Source organism: Lactuca sativa, chromosome 5, assembly GCF_002870075.4.
Source record: "Lactuca sativa cultivar Salinas chromosome 5, Lsat_Salinas_v11, whole genome shotgun sequence".
Taxonomy (NCBI): domain Eukaryota; kingdom Viridiplantae; phylum Streptophyta; class Magnoliopsida; order Asterales; family Asteraceae; genus Lactuca; species Lactuca sativa.
The window spans coordinates 1,685,312-1,703,423 of NC_056627.2; the positions used below are offsets into that span (position 1 = coordinate 1,685,312).

Sequence of the window (18,112 nt, forward strand, 5' to 3'; positions counted from 1 at the left end):
TGGAGGGATAAGACGCGGTCCGTTTGAATATACACGCGGATGGGACATTGAGTACACGCGGACCGCGTGAATAAGGCTAAAACTCTTATGTTTGCTGATAATCGACACGGAGACTTGAGGGACTACACTCGGTCTGTGTTAATAAACATGCGGACAGATGCTCGAGTACACGCGGACCGCGTGAATAATTTTCGCCATTTTTTTTTCAATGTTCAGCTCTTTGATCAATACGAACACCGAGTCTTTAAATCCAACATTCTTTTATCTCAATAAGGAATAAGAAGAGATGTTAAATCCAAAAATGAACCAACTACGACATTTATTTGGAACTAGAAAAGATGAAAACTTTAGTTTTCCAAAAATGCCCCTCTTTAACGTCTTTGGCGAGACGTGCTTCCTTCTTGATTTAAGTACACTAGGGCATCCAATTGGATGACTTCTAAGATATTTTCATTAAAACCTTCATTGAAAGGTTTCAATCGATTCCCATTGACTTTAAAGATTTGCCCCGTTTCTTCACTTTGAATTTCAACCGCTCCATGCTCAAAGACTTTTAGCACAACAAATGGACCTATCCATCTTGACCTCAATTTTCCTGGAAATAGTTTCAATCGTGAATGGTAAAGCAAAACCCTATGTCCCGGCTCGAAATGTTTGCGGGTAATGGACTTGTCATGGAAAAGCTTTGTCCTTTCCTTGTAAATCCTTGAGTTTTCATAGGAGTCATTTCTCAACTCCTCCAACTCTTGGAGTTGAAGCTTCCTATGCCTTCCCACCTCATCGATGTTGAAATTGCATTGTTTGACCGCCCAAAATGCACGGTGTTCTAATTCCACGGGAAGATGGCATGGCTTTCCAAAGACCAACCTAAATGGGGACATTCCTATCGGGGTCTTGTACGCGGTCTGATAGGCCCACAAGGCATCATCAAGCCTTGAACTCCAGTCTTTTCTTGAGGGATTCACTGTTTTCTCAAGTATACTCTTCACTTCACGATTCGAAACCTCCGCTTGACCGTTCGTTTGAGGGTGATAGGCTGTTGAAACACGGTGGGTCACGTTATACTTCTTTAATAAAGCCTCCATCATCCTATTACAAAAATGCATCCCTCGATCACTAATCAAAGCTCTAGGCACACCAAATCTCGCAAAAACATTAGACTTTAAAAACTCGATAACCGTTTTGGCATCGTCCGATCTTGTGGCTTTGGCTTCAACCCATTTAGAAACAAAGTCAACCGCGAGCAAAATATAAATGTTGCCAAATGAGATGGGAAATGGGCCCATGAAATCAATCCCCCATATGTCAAAAATTTCACAAACAAGGATTGGATTTTGGGGCATTTGGTTCTTTTGCGAAATGTTTCCCGTCCTTTGGCACCACTCACAACTTTTTCAAAACAAATAACAATCGCGTGACATGGTTGTCAAAATAATCCACACTCAAGGACCTTTCTCAAGGTCCGGCTAGGTCCAAAGTGTCCCCCACAAGCAAATTCATGACAGAATTGCAAAATGGATTGGTGCTCTTGTTAGGGTACACATCGCCAAATGATTTGATCGGGATAATGTTTCCACAAATAAGGTTCATCCCACACGTAGTATTTTGCATCACTTTTCAACTTGTCTTTTTGAGCACGTGTGAATGTGTCGAGATACCTCTTTGTGACCAAAAAGTTAACGATATCGGCATACCAAGGAGTAGATTGAGTGAGTGAAAAGAGATGCTCATCCGGAAGCTAGTCCCGCAACGGGAGAGGAGTTTCATTTGAAGTGATCCGGCTTAGATGATTGGCAACAAGGTTCTCGCATCCGCTCTTGTCCCGGATTTCAAAATCAAATTCTTGTAACAATAAAATCCACCGGACGAGTCTAGGCTTTGCATCTTTCTTCGTCATCAAGTACTTAAGTGCTGTGTGATCCGAATACACTATGACCTTGGTACCAAGTAGGCATTGTCTAAATTTCTCCAAGGCGAACACTATCGCCAATAGCTCCTTCTCCGTGGTAGAGTAATTTCATTGAGCATTTTCTAGTGTCCTTGATGCATAATAGATCACGTGGGAGGCCCTCCCATTCTTTTGACCCAGAACGACGCCTATCGCATAGTTGCTTGCATCACACATGATCTCAAAGGGGAGATCCCAATTTGGTGCTTGCATGATGGGAGCAGATGTAAGAAACTCTTTGAGCTTGTCAAAAGCTTCTTTGCATGCCTCATTGAACTCGAAATCGACCTCCTTTTGCAAGAGTTGGCACATTGGTCTTGTTATATTTGAAAAATCCTTGATGAACCTTCAGTAGAAACCTGCATGGCCCAAAAAAGAACGAACTTCCCGAACACAAGTCGGGTAAGGTAAGCTTTGAATAACATCTATCTTGGCCTTATCTACCTCAATTCCTTTCTTTGAGACAATATGACCCAAAATAAGACCTTGACTCACCATAAAATGGCATTTTTCAAATTTTAGAACCAAATTTGTTTCAATGCATCTTTTTAAAATTTTGGTGAGATTGGTCAAACACTCTTGAAAGGAGTTTCCATATACTGTAAAGTCATCCATGAAAACTTCAATTATATTTTCAATATATTCCGAAAAGATACTAACCATACAACGTTGGAAAGTGGCCGGGGCATTACATAATCCGAATGGCATTCTCCGGTATGCAAAAGTACCAAATGGACATGTAAATGTTGTCTTTTCTTGGTCCTCCGGTGCCACTGGGATTTGGTGAAAGCCGGAATACCCGTCGAGACAACAATAATGAGATTTCCAGGCCAACCATTCTAACATTTGGTCAATGAAAGGCAATGGGAAGTGATATTTTCTTGTGCTTGCATTGAGTTTGCGGTAGTCAATACATACTCTCCACCCGTTTTGCACACGGGTGGGGACCATCATACCTTTGTTGTTCTCGACCACCGTGATTCTCGTCTTCTTTGGAATTACTTGCACCGGGCTCACCCACTTGCTATCCGAAATTGGATAGATCATCCCCGCATCTAGGAGCTTTAAAATCTCTTTCTTGACCACTTCCATCATTGGCGGATTCAACCTTCTTTGCGCATCCCGACTTGGCTTGCATTCATCCTCCATCAAGATCTTGTGCATACAAGTGGAGGGGCTCAATCCCTTGATATCCGCAATCATCCAACCCATGGCTTCTTTATGCTCCTTCAACACCTTGAGAAGTTTCTCTTCTTCAAATTCGGTTAGGTGAGTTGAAATGATGACCGGAAGGGTCTTGTTATCTCCCAAGTACGCATACTTCAAATGTTGAGGAAGGACCTTCAATTCTAATTATGGCGGTTGGACAAGGGAGGGTGGCAATCTCGTGTGAGTTTGAGGTAATTCAATTTGCTTCACACTAAATTGGGTGGTCTTCTTGATCTCCAAATTGTTGACTAATCTTTCAATTTCAGGGTCTAGCGAATAGAGCTTCAATTTCTTGGCTAATTTTGCACAATCAAACCCCTTGCTCTAAACCATCTCCAACATTTCATCATCACACAACTCGAACAATTGTTGAGTCAATGGTTCGACAACATCTATAAAGCACAAAGATGAAACACAACTAGGATACCTCATAGCATCATAAATTTTAAAACTTATTGTTTCACCATCAAATTCCATTGTTAAGCTTCCCGCATACACATCAATCTTTGTTCTAGCCGTCTTCAAGAATGGTCGCCCAAGTAAGGTTATACCCGATTTTGAGGATACTTGTTCATCTAGGTCAATCACATAGAAATCCTCCGGGAAGACCAATTGGTTTACTTGTACTAGGAAATCTTCCAAAACACCTCTAGGAAAGACACTTCATTTATCCGCAAGAGATATTATGACACCGGTTTCGCTTAAGGGTCCAACATTCAATGATTCATACACCGAGTAAGGCATGACATTGATAGAGGCACCAAGATCAAGCATAACACTACTAAAGGTGACATCTCCAATCTTGCAAGGGACCGTGAACATTTCGGGATCTTTACACTTGGGTGGAACCTTCGTTTGTAAAACCGCGGATGCATTTTCGTTCGTCGAGATTTTCTCATTCCCTTTCAACTTTCTCTTGTTGGTGCAAAGATCCTTCAAGAACTTTGCATATCTCAGAATTTGTTTGATTGCATCAAGTAAAGGGATGTTTACTTCCACCTTTCGGAACGTGTCCAAGATCTCTTTCTCCTCCATATTCTTCTTTGAAGTTGCAAGTCGGGAGGGGAATGGTGGTTGAGTGGCTATTGGTGTTACAAGAGGGGTAGTCTTCTTTGGGGCTCTGACCTGTACATCGTTCTTGACTATAGGTTCTTCAATGGGAATGATCTCTACTTCTTCCTCTTCTTCCCTTGGCTTCTTCTTTGAATTACTTTCTCCGACTTGTTTGCCACTTCTCAAGGTCACCACATTGACATTTGGGTTCTTTTCGGTTTGAGAAGGGAATTTACCACGGGATTCCAACTTGCTTATAGATGTAACTATATCTCCCATTTGTGCTTCAATGTTAGAGATACTAGTCCTTGTCTCCTTTTGGAATTGTTAGTTACTAGTGGCTAGGGATTTGACAATGTCTTCAAGAGACATTCTGGAGCTACTTGCTTGAGATTGAGGAGGTTGTTGATGATGATGTGGAGGGTGCGGTTTGGGTTGATAGTGTGGTTGTTGATGTTGGTAATGAGGTTGTGGTGGTGGATAGGATGGTCTAACCAATGCATTTTGAAGCAATGGTCTTGGGTTGTAGCTCATGTTGGGATTTGGCTTCCAACTTGAATTATATGCATTTTGGTGATCGGATGGCTTGTTGTGGTAGTTTTGGAACTCTCCCATGGCATTCACATGCTTTGCATCTTCTTGAAGGATAGGACACATATCCGTAGGATGTCCTATTATTGCACATATTCCACAAACCATCACTTGTGGAGATTGTCCCATGGCTAGCTTTTGGACAACGGAGGTTAGATCTTTTATTTGAGACTCAAGATTTGATGTTCCCACTTCATTGACTTTGTGTTGTGTGTCTCTCTTCATGTCTTGGCGCGGGCCAAAATGTTGAGAATTTGCGGCTATGGTGTTGAAAAGTTGTTTTGTTTGTTATGGAGTTTTACTAAAGACATCACCACCACTTGAGGCATCAACCAGTATTCTCTCCATTGGCAACAATCCCTCATAGAAGTGTTGAATGAGGAGTTGTTCCGGAATTTGGTGTTGTGGGAAACTATAGCACAAGTTGTTGAACCTCTCCCAATAATCATGAAAAGTCTCATTTTGACCTTGGCGGATTCCAAAAATCTCATTTCTAAGACTTGAGACTCTTGAGGCGGGATAGAACTTATCAAGGAAAGCTCTTGCCATGTCGTTCCATGAGTTGATTGACCCTGGTGGAAGATAGAAAAACCAATCTTTTGCTCTATCGGCCAATGAAAAGCAGAACGCCCTTAGCTTGATTTGGTCATCGGTTGACCCTTGTGGCTTCATGCTAGTGCAAATAATGTGGAACATCTTCAAATGCTTATGAGGATATTCATTCTCCAATCCATGAAAAGTTAGTAGGTGATGGACTAAACTTGACTTCAAGCCCAAGCCTCCTTCCAAAACCGGGTAATTGATACCGATTGGAGTTTGTGTAACATCGGTCTCCATCATTTGCCTCAACGTTCTTTCGAGAACTTCTCCTCCGTCCTCCATTGCAATTGGTTCGATAATGGGTGGATTTTGTTGTAGGGGTAGTGTTTCTGGAATTTCTTGGCGAGGGTCGGGACTAGAATCGGGTTCTATATCACTTAATGAAGCGGTTTCAACCTCCGGGTCCCCGTGGGGGTTAGAAGTTTGACCACGTTCAACTCGTTTTTCCTTCGCCAAAACGTCTTGCTTCTTTTTCAATTTCTGGATTGTAAATCAAGTCACCTGTACGCTGAGATATGGGCATAGAGAAACAAATTGATTAAAAATAAACCAATCCCCGGCAACGATGCCGAAATTTGGTGGTTGTCGAGGCCAACAAAATTAATAACTCTAAATCTTACACACTACAATAGTGTATAGTGGTAAAGGGGTCGAATCCACGGAGATTGGTTCAATTTATAACTCTATGAAAAATCTCTTTGTAAAAATACTTGTAAAATAACAATAAAAAAATGTGGGGGGGGGGGTGTTTAGTTCTTTCGATTGTGTGACAAAAATTAAAACTAGCTAGAATGAAAATATGACAAGTAAACAAGTAAAAGATTGGATTAAATTCAAAGAAGTGGAATTGGTTGATTTTGGGGAACACCTCATGGATGATATGATTGACTTATCATTAGACTTAATGGAATAACACCTGTGAATTGGTTTAACTTGGCTATAGAAATTCATAAGCATAAATTGCCTCAACTCTTCTTAGAAATTAAAGTGGCTAGAGAAGCCCTTAACACATTTCCTTAATTGAAGTCACAAAATCAATGAAGCATAAAATCTTGTGAAAATCAATTAGATTTAAGTTGTAAGAGTTACCAAGTCCAAAAGATAATCAAATGTGTAACACCGTAAAAATTAAAACAATTTTTCGCATTATCAAACATATTTTTTTACAACCTCATTCATTCATAAAATGTCATAATATCATGTCTTTGTTTCACAAAATATCTCCCAAGATCAAAATACATAAAATCCCATGTGTGTGTACGAATCAAGCTGACGCCTTCCCGCGGTCATCACTGGTACCTGAAACACATAACACATAACACGGTAAGCATAAGCTTAGTGAGTTCCCAAAAAATACCACTCAAACACATAATAGCCACTCGAGGCTGTAACTCTATCGACCCTCTGGTCAATGTGTGTTAGTGGGGCCCTCCAGCCCCAACTCTCTATGGGCCCTCTGGCCCTAACTCTAGGGACCCGAAAGTCCCAACTCTGTAACTCTGAATCATTCATATCACAAATCACAATAAATCACAACACATAAATAACATGCAAATACACTGGCATATAACTCTATAGTACTCTGTCACATAACTCTGTTACCACACTAGGTAAAGTATAGTGAGAAGACTCACCTCAGGTGTCTCGGTAAATCTCTGACTCGATGGAAAATATAGCCTAGCCTCCACCTATTCACATAAATAAATACTCTTATAAATATAACTCTCGAGACTAGACTCAACCTGCCATTGGCACCCTCAGAAAGGTAAAAGACTATTTTACCCTCCCCTCTTGTCACAAGGACTCCATTGATAACCAAACCCTAATAGTCAACAAAAGTCAACGGTCCCAGTTTGACCCTACTCTCCGAGTGCACCCTGGTGACTCGGCGAGTTCTCACATGTCCTTTAACTCTTTGTCCCGCTTGACACGTCGAGTCCCTCCCTATACTCGACGAGTCATCCCAGATATGAATCGCGGGGCCACCCCGACTCAACTTGCCGAGTCTCAAGAACAACTCGGCGAGTATCGCCTTGAACGCCAGTCCTCTAACTCCCTCCTGACTCACTGAGTCATCCCCCAACTCGGCAAGTCTACTCACTGAACAATTTACATGAAACCCTAGCCCTACTCGCCGAGTCTCAAGAACAACTCGGCGAGTTCATGCCATGCACAAACTCTACTGACCTCCTGAGGTCAGATCTGTTTCCCCAAACCATAGATCTGGCCTCCCCAAGCATGAATGTCACGTAAAGTTCGAAACTAGATGTTTGTACAACCACAAAAAGGCATCAAAAGGAGATTTAGTCCCAAAAATGGAAACCTAAGTCCAATAACCCCAAACTGATCCATAAAGCTCCAAGGGTTAAGGTCTCTGGACCTCTTTGAGTCCAGATCCAAGGCACAAACTCGAAGAGGGACCATTTTCTCCACATAATCACTCTCCAAAGGGGTTAGAAAACTCTAACTCTAAAGACCAACACCAAAACTGAAGGAGGTTCGAACTATTACCTCAAAATGAAGTCTCTAAACTCTGGAATTGCTTGAATCACCCCTCCTCTTTTCTCTTGTCACCTTCTTCTTGCTAAACCAAAGGTACAAGGATCAAAAATTGATTTCTTCTCCCTCACACGATTTAGCTCACTTAGGGTTCTCTCAAGGGTCCGGTAGCCACAATGGGAGGCTATAAGTGCCCTTAAATAGGCTCCAAACCTGGGGGATTAGGGTTTCATTAAACAGTGTGGACTCGCCGAGTCCACTAATGGACTCGCCGAGTCCGGACGTGAATCCGGATGAACATCCGCGACCCTACTCGGCGAGTCTTGGCTCCAACTCGCCGAGTTCCTCCACAGATTCTAAAATGAATAAATAAAATAATATACATGGGAATTCAGGATGTTACAATTCTCCCCCACTAGAATCAGACTTCGCCCTCGAAGTCTCACTCTGGAAACAACTCCGGATGCTGCTCACGCATCTCGCGCTTAGGCTCCCAAGTATGCTCTGACCCTTTCCGGTGTTGCCACTGGACCTGCACCAGAGGCACCTCTTTGTTCCTCAGAACCTTGATCTTTTGATCCCGAATAGCCACCGGTCTCTCAACATAGTTCATGCCCACATCCACCTGAATATCCTCTAATGGCACCACTGCCGACTCATCGGCTATACACTTTCGTAGCTGCGACACATGGAAAGTGTCATGGATCTGACCTAGCTCTGCAGGTAGCTCGAGCCGGTAGGCTACCCTGCCTACCCTTGCGATCATCCGAAAAGGACCAATATATCGGGGCCCCAACTTGCCCCTCTTCCTGAATCGGATCACTCCTTTCCAAGGAGAGACCTTCAGGAGTACAAAGTCGCCGACCTGGAACTCTAGCTCGGACTGGCGCCGGTCTGCATAACTCTTCTGACGACTCTGAGCGGTCAATAACCTCTGCCTGACCTTCTGTATCTGCTCAGTTGTCTGAAGCACGATCTTGATACTACCCATAACACGCTGCCCGACCTCTCCCCATCAAATGGGGGTCCTACACCTTCTCCCGTACAACAACTCAAAGGGTGGCATACCAATGCTCGAATGATGGTTGTTGTTGTAGGAAAACTCTGCCAATGGAAAATACGTGTCCCAACTCCCACCGAAATCCAACACACATGCCCGGAGCATATCCTCGAGCGTCTGAATCATCCGCTCGCTCTGTCCGTCAGTCTGGGGGTGGTATGCGGTACTAAAATGCAGTCTAGTACCCAATTCCTCATGAAATTTCTTCCAGAATCTAGAAGTGAAACGCACATCTCGATCCGAGACAATCGAGATCGGCACTCTATGCCACTATACCACCTCCCGCACATACATCTCTACCAATTTCTCTGCGGAAGAGCTCTCACTGATAGCCAAGAAGTGGGCGCTCTTTGTCAACCTGTCCACAATCACCCAAATTGCATCGACTCCCCTAGCAGTCCTTGGCAATTTGGTGATAAAATCCATGGTAATCTGTTCCCACTTCCACTCGGGAACCTCCAGTGGCTGCAACTTACCATGCGGTCTCTGGTGCTCGGCCTTAACCCTACGACAGGTTAGGGACCTCTCAACAAACCATGCGACATCCCTCTTCATACAGGGCCACCAATACTCCCTCTTCAGATCTAAATACATCTTAGTGGCCCCATGATGGATCGAGAACTTCGACCGATGAGCCTCTTCCATCAAAATGGTACGCGTCCCTCCCACAAACGGTACCCGGATACGACCCTGAAATGTCATAAGCCCCCGGCTATCAGTAACGAACTCTGATACCAACCCGACAACTCGCTCTCTCTTCTGGCTCTCAGGCTGCACAGCCTCAGCCTGGGCCCCACGAATAGCATCCAAAACCGGGGTCATCACCGTCAATCTCAAACATACATCTCGCAATGGGGCGCTCTCCACCCTACGGCTCAGTGCATTGGCTACAACATTAGCCTTGCCCGGGTGTTACAAGATCTCACAATCATAATCCTTGACCACGTCCAACCACCTCCTCTGTCGCATATTTAGGTTGGGCTGATCCATCAAATACTTCAAGCTCTTGTGGTCCGTGTATATCGTACACCGAACCCCATACAGATAGTGACGTCAAATCTTGAGGGCGAACACCACTGCCCCCATTTCTAGATCGTGGGTGGGATACCTCGTCTCATGAGGCTTCAGCTGCCTCGATGCATATGCTATCACATGCCCTCTCTACATCAGCACCGCTCCCAACCCCAAGATCGACGCATCACAATACACCACAAAGTCCTCCATTCCCTCTGGGAGGGCTAACACCGGGGCTTCGCATAGCCTCTGGCGAAGCGTCTCAAACGAGGCTTGCTGCTCTGGGCCCCATGAAAAAGCGACACCCTTCTGGGTCAACGTGGTGAGTGGCACAGCGATCTTGGAGAAATCCCTGATAAATCTCCGATAATAGCCTGCCAACCCTAATAAACTCCTGATCTCTGAGGGTGACCTCGGCACCTCCCAACTCATCACTGCCTCAACTTAGGCCGGGTCGACCAATATCCCTTTTTGGTTAACGAGGTGCCCTAGGAACTGGACCTCTCGCAACCAGAAATCACACTTGGAGAATTTGGCATAAAGCCTCTTCAATCTCAGAACTCCGAGGATCTCCCTCAAATGCTCCTCATGCTACTCTCTAGATCTCGAATACACCAAAATGTCGTCGATGAATACAATCACTGAGCGATCCGACATCGGCCTGCACACTCTGTTCATGAGATCCATGAACACTGCCGGGGCATTGGTGAGTCCGACAGGCATCACCACAAACTCATAATGCCCATAACGAGTCCTGAACGTTGTCTTCTGAATGTCATCATCTCACACCCTCACCTGATGATACCCAGACCTCAAATCGATCTTGGAAAACCAAGATGCTCCCTGCAACTGATCGAACAAATCATCGATCCTCGGCAACGGGTAATGGTTCTTGACCGTCAGCTTGTTCAACTCCCGGTAATCAATGCACATCCGGTGTGAACCATCCTTCTTCTTGACAAAAAGGATAGGCGCTCCCCATGGCGAGCTGCTCGGCCGAATAAACCCCTTTCCCAGCAACTCCTGAAGCTGCGAGGATAACTCGTGCATCTCTGTAGGTGCAAGGCGATAGGGCACCTTGGCGATAGGCGCGGCCCCTGGAACCAAATCGATACTAAACTCCACTTGCCTCACGGGAGGCACGCCCGACAACTCCTCGGGGAATACGTCCGAGAACTCACGCACTATCGGAACCTCATCAAATGTCCTCGGTCTCTCTGAATCAACCCGCGTATCCATCACATACGCTACAAAACCCCTACAGCCCTGCTGTAGACACTGCCTTGCCCTAGCGGCCGAACAAAATGCTGACCTAGAACGTGTACCCTCGCCGTACACCGTAAGAACTCCCCCACTAGGGTCTCGGATGGTCACCAGCTGTCGCTCGCAGTCGATAACCGCTCCAAATCTGCTCAACCAGTCCATGCCCACGATGACACAGACATCACCCATCGCAATAGGAACTAAATCAATCGGGAACTCAACACCGAAAATCTCGAGTACGCACCCTCGGATCACCTCTGTGGCATAAACCGCCCTCTCGTTAGCTATGAAACTCTCAGAGGTCGACTCAACGCCTCACGACTAACACTGATGTGCTGACTAAAAGCCAAGGATACAAAAGACCGACTCGCACCCGAGTCAAATAACACCAAAGCAGGTATAGAACTCACAAGAAGAGTACCTACGCATAACATAATATAAGCACAATATCTCAACATCAAAATAAATACACGAAAGAACACATACGAGCCATGACATCGGGTGCTGCGCGGACCTCCTCCGCGGTCAACTGAAAGGCTCTCCCTCGTGCCTTCGGTGCCTCGGCCTTCATTGGCCGGCTCTCAGTAGCTGTGATGGCAGCAGGGGCAGATCCCTGAGATGCTCCCTGTGCTGATCCCCGTAGCTGCAGACACTCTACCTTCCGGTGTCCGGTCTGGTTGCAGTGAAAACATACTGCAAACCCCTTGGAGCAGTCCTTGGCCATATGCCCCTCCTTACCACATTTGTAGCAAGACCCTCCTCTGCACACTCCATTGTGGCTCTTGCCGCACTTGCCACAAGTGCGGCCCCTCTGGTTCCCTGATCTCGAATCAGCAGGCTTGGCCCGCTTGGCTACCGGCTACCATGAGACTCAGCCTCCTCCCTAGCCTGGGTCTCCAACTCTATCTCCCTCTTCCGGGCATTTGCCTGAAGCTCGACAAATGTCCGGTACGACGAGTTTGCCTCGAACTCTCGTATATCCCTCCTCAAAATGCTCAGATATCGGCTCATACGTTCCTGCTTGGAGGACATGTGCTCTGGGCAGAACATCGCCTGCTCATGAAACATCCTCGTAATCACCTTAACCGACTCAGTACCCTGCTTGAGGGTCAGAAACTCCTGGGCCAAATGCTCCCTCTCCACCTGGGGAACATACTCATCTCGGAACATAGCAGTGAACCTCTCGCAGGTCACTGCAGCAAGCTTAGCAGGTGTATAGTGCGCTGTCAAAAACTTCCACCAATCCTTCGCTCCCAAGCGAAGCTGGTTCAGCGCGAACCAAACTCTCAAATGTTCTGGAGATGAGCAAGTAAAGAAACACCCCTCTATGTCTGAAATCCATCTCATCGCTGCAATCGGGTCCTGGGTCCCGTCAAACTCCGGTGGCTTTGTGTTGCTGAACTCTCGGAACAGCAACGCATCACCACCCTCCGGCCTAGTCGCAGCTATAGCTGCAGTGGCCGCAGCAACAACAGCCTCAGAAAGAGCAGCGTACTTCTCATCAAATGTCTTTAACAACGTGGTCTTTATAGACCCAAACATCTCTGGAATCTCTGCCCTGATGGCCACAACCACCTCCTCCTGGATGATCCTACGGATCTCCTCATCACTCGTACCGCTGGTCCCTGGTGTGTGGCGCGTCCCAACCATGATCTCTCTCTCTCTCTGAAATACAACACAAGAATAAATATCAGGGACTTTCTCGAGTATGCTCACACTCAAATACTACACCCTACTTGTCCCTTGGTACTCCAAGGATTCTTACTTGGACTGTGCACTGACCCGGTGTCTTCAGTAGTATGGGCCCAATACTACCGTCCACACCGCATCAGCATCCACCCCAAGTCCTCCTCCTAGAGTCCCAAATCACAAGTACTCTACTCTCTCTAATCATATGATACTCGCTAGCACATCTCTCACAACCTCCTTGCGGCTACCTAAACACTCTGAAGTATTCCTAGCAGCAAGACTCCTAGACTCAGGCATCACATATCAGGCCACTCTAGTCCTAATAAGAATACCTAGTCTACTCTAGCATGCATAGCATAGCTCATCATATAACATATCACATCATATCTTATAACACTTATAATAATGGTATTTTAGGAAATCACCGTTCGGGCGCTGGCTGTTTGTACACACGACTCTGCTCTGTTTGTCTCATAAGTTCTTATTTTGAAAACTTATTTTATTATCAAATTTCCTCAAATCCTCGGTTTGAGTTCAGATCCGCCCGAAAGTGCACCCGAATCCCTCAAACCAAGGCTCTGATACCAACTTGTAACACCGTAAAAATTAAAACAATTTTTCGCATTTTCAAACATATTTTTTTTACAAACTCATTCATTTATAAAATGTCATAATATCGTGTCTTTGTTTCACAAAATATCTCCCAAGATCAAAATACATAAAATCCCATGTGTGTGTACGAATCAAGCCGGCGCCTTCCTACGGTCATCACTGGTACCTGAAACACATAACACATAACACTGTAAGCATAAGCTTAGTGAGTTCCCCAAAATACCACTCAAACACATAATAGCCACTCGAGGCTGTAACTTTGTCGACCCTCTGGTCAATGTGTCTCAGTGGGGCCTTCCAGCCCCAACTCTCTGTGGGCCCTCTGGCCCTAACTCTAGGGACCCGAAAGTCCCAACCCTGTAACTCTGAATCATGCATATCACATATCACAATAAATCACAACACATAAATAACATGCAAATACACTGACATATAACTTTATAGTACTCTGTCACATAACTCTGTTACCACACTAGGTAAAGTATAGTGAGAAGACTCACCTCAGGCGTGTCGGTAAATCTCTGACTCGATGGAAAATATAGCCTAGCCTCTGCCTATTCACATAAATAAATACTCTTATAAATATAACTCTCGAGACTAGACTCAACCTGCCATTGGCACGCTCAGAAAGGTAAAAGACTATTTTACCCTCCTCTCTTGTCACAAGAACTCCATTGATGAGCAAACCCTAAAAGTCAACAAAAGTCAACGGTCCCAGTTTGACCCTACTCGCCAAGTGCACCCTGGTGACTCGACGAGTTCTCACATGTCCTTTAACTCTTTGTCCCGCTTGACACGCCGAGTCCCTCCCTATACTCGACGAGTCATCCCAGACATGAATCGCGGGGCCACCCCGACTCAACTCGCCGAGTCTCAAGAACAACTCGGCGAGTATTGCCTTGAACTCCAGTACTCTAACTCCCTCCTGAATCACTGAGTCATCCCCCAACTCGGCAAGTCTACTCACTGAACAATTTACGTGAAACCCTAGCCCTACTCACCGAGTCTCAAGAACAACTCGGCGAGTTCATGCCATGCACAAACTCTACTGACCTCCTGAGGTCAGATCTGTTTCCCCAAACCATAGATCTGGCCTCCCCAAGCATGAATGTCACGTAAAGTTCGAAACTTGATGCTTGTACAACCACAACAAGGCATCCAAAGGAGATCTAGTCCCAAAAATGGCAACCTAAGTCCAATAACCCCAAATTGATCCATAAAGCTCCAAGGGTTAAGGTCTCTGGACCTCTTTGAGTCCAGATCCAAGGCACAAACTCGAAGAGGGACCATTTGCTCCACATAATCACTCTCCAAAGGGGTTAGAAAACCCTAAATCTAAAGACCAACACCAAAAATGAAGGAGGTTCGAACTATTACCTCAAAATGAAGTATCTGAACTCTGGAACTGCTTGAATCACCCCTCCTCTTTTCTCTTGTCACCTTCTTCTTGCTAAACCAAAGGTACAAGTATCAAAAATTGATTTCTTCTCCCTCACACGATTTAGCTCACTTAGGGTTCTCTCAAGGGTCTGGTATCCACAATGGGAGGCTATAAGTGCCCTTAAATAGGCTCCAAACCCGGGGGATTAGGGTTTCATTAAACAGCATGGACTCACCGAGTCCGGACGTGAACCCGGATGAACATCCGCGACCCTACTCGGCGAGTCTTGGCTCCAACTCGCCAAGTTCCTCCACAAATTCCAAAATAGAAAAATAAAATAATATACCTGGGAATTCAGGATGCTACAAAATGCTTACATTATCATTATGGAGGAAACATTTCCATGGTCTTAATGAAATGAAAACAAACATATAAACCATTTGTTGCTTACTAATTTGAAGGTCTATTATTTAACCAAGAAATTAGTCAACAAAAACAAGCATTCGTTCATCCAAGCTTATGATCAAAGATAAATAAACACACAAGATGTTTAACTAGAAAACATTCCTATAAACATCAAACACAAATGTAATGCTAAGTCTTCAAAGAAAATAATCATCCATGGGTTAAACCCTAATCAACCAAATGAAAATTTAGCCAATCATGGCCAAAGTAAAAGAAAAACAATATAGTTTAGTAGTATCGAACATTGTCTTAGATGCAAGATGAAAAGAAAATACACTAATCTTCCAAAAATTCTTCAAATCTTCCAAGGCTCTTTGAGAGAATATGGTGTGTGTTCTTCATGTCATCCTCCCACCAAAATGGCTCCAATCTCCAGCAAAAGGGGGTTGATTTCCGGATTCAAAAAGGTGCCAAAAGTCACCCACCAAACTTCCACAAATAGAGTCAACAAGTCAAACCCAAAATCAGCTCAAGGCAATTCACGCGGACCGCGTATGATTCCATGAGGACCGCGTGGGTCACGTTGAATGTGAGACTTGGGCCATTAATCATGTATTTTAGCCCAATCTTCACTTCTTAAACTTCAGCCCGCAATCATAACTCTTTAGGACCCATTTGCCATTCCAAAGCCTTCTAATGATTGACCCAATACTCCTTAAATTTTCTTGTAGCTCGATTCCGTGTCGCCTCATCATCATCCTTGCCCACAAATTAGATCCAAATTGATTTCTTCTTTTACGCAAGCACCTAGCCCAATCACACCACTTCAAGTCCACAAGCAAATCACATGCCTTCATAAGTCCCGCATCCTTCTAAGCCTCCAATAACAAATAGTCTTCCGTAAATCCTGCAATTAAGCTCAAAAGACTAGAAAGCACCCGGTAAAGGAGAAAAATGACAAAAAGAGAAAATATGCATGAAGATTGACTAAAATGAGATGGTTTTAACTAAAAATAAACTATGAAAAGAAGTAATAAAATGAAACTATCATCCCTCACATCTAATGGCAAGCCCAACTTAAGGGTCCAAAGCACATATATATATAATCCTCTGGTCCAAGACTCTATTACAATGAGTCCAAACTCCTGGCCCAACATTCAAAGCCCAAAATGAGACTTAGCCCAAAAGTCCACAATAAGGTTATGTAGGGCGTAACTCTCTTGGTACGCTCAGCTGTCACACCCCAAAAACCTGAACGGCGGAAACGTTCTGGGGTGGATGACGTCTTGTCAAGTATCACAACATATACAGTATAGCAATCAAAGTACAACAACCATTGCATTAGTAGTAATAGTTTTACATAGTTTACATTTCATAGAAACATCAAAGTTATACAAGTAATAATATAGGTGCAGCTTGGTACTAAACTGTCTTCACCAAAAGCGCCCGAGATGTACCTGTCTATTGCTGACCTGAGAATACAAGTTATTTTGAAAGCGAGTATTAGGATTTTTATAAATGCTGGTGAGTTCATAAGTATTTAGTGTCATTGGTGTAAGTTCAAAATAACTTTATAAAAGTAGTAGTTTAGAATCAACAGTGTATTAGAGTCATTTCCAGAAAATCCTATATTTTCTTAAATAAAAGTAGTCTTCTACCAAGACCCAACAGAGTTATGTTGTAAAAAGTAATTTTCCCTTGAACACTATCATTACCAAAATATGGTGTTTGATTTTAAAGAAAGTAGGAGAATATCAAGGGAAAATAACATATGCCTCAGCAGTGAAGAGTGCTGACTAAGGCAGAAGAGGTCATAGACTCCAGGAGAGTATCGAATGAACGACGCACCTGACTTAGTCTAACAAACGAAGATACAGACCCCAGACAGTATCAAATGTACAATACGGCTAGCAAGGTCTAAAACAAAGAGACACAGAACCCAGACAGTATCAAATGAAAGATACAGCTAGCAATGTCTAAAACAGTGTAATTCCAAGAATGTGTTTCCAGCATACAGTGTTAAACATTGTTACCTTAAGGCCATGAATTATAAGGTAAACATGGAGATACTCGTAACCATACTAATCGACACTAGAGTACTTGACGCCCTGCAAGCGTCGGTGTAAATATGACATTTGTCACCCCTTGGCTTGGTAGGCCGTGGACTGTAGCTAGCAGTCAGGGTGCAGGGATGTCAATCCCGTATAGATCTATACACACAATGTCCGCTCTCCCTACAAGAGACTCTGGTTACCAACTAGACAATGGAGAAGGCCGTGTCCTGAAGATGTATCCCAAACAGTGAATTCTGATGTAAGTGCTGGACTAGCAGTAGAGACTCATAACTGAACCGATCGATGTAAACCCATATGTCTATACATGTATATATTATATATAATTAATGATCAAACGACCTTCGGACAGATATCCGATCCCTACGGACCATATCTCAACGAAGAAAAGGAAATAGGGCGGACTAGCCTTCCTAAGTCCTTTAAACATTATTTACATAACTATACAAGCATAGGCATACATTTATCTAAGTAGAAGCGTTAACAAGGTGGAAGTGTTTCACGAAGTAGGAGTGTTTATATGGTATAAGCGTATCACGAAGTGGAAGCGTTAATAAGTATAAGCGTATCACGAAGTGGAAGCGTTAACAAGTATAAGCATATCACGAAGTGGAAGCGTTAACAAGTATAAGCGTATCACAAAGTGGAAGCATTAACAAGTATAAGCGTATCAAGAAGTGGAAGCGTTAATAAGTATAAGTGTATCACGAAGTGGA

The 18,112-nt window shown here is 44.1% G+C and overlaps 1 pseudogene; it reads right to left on the bottom strand.

Annotated features, from left to right (window-relative positions):
• Positions 1-371: 371 nt before the first annotated feature.
• Positions 372-18,112, bottom strand: part of LOC128126334 (uncharacterized) — a 56,420-nt pseudogene continuing 38,679 nt past the window's right edge.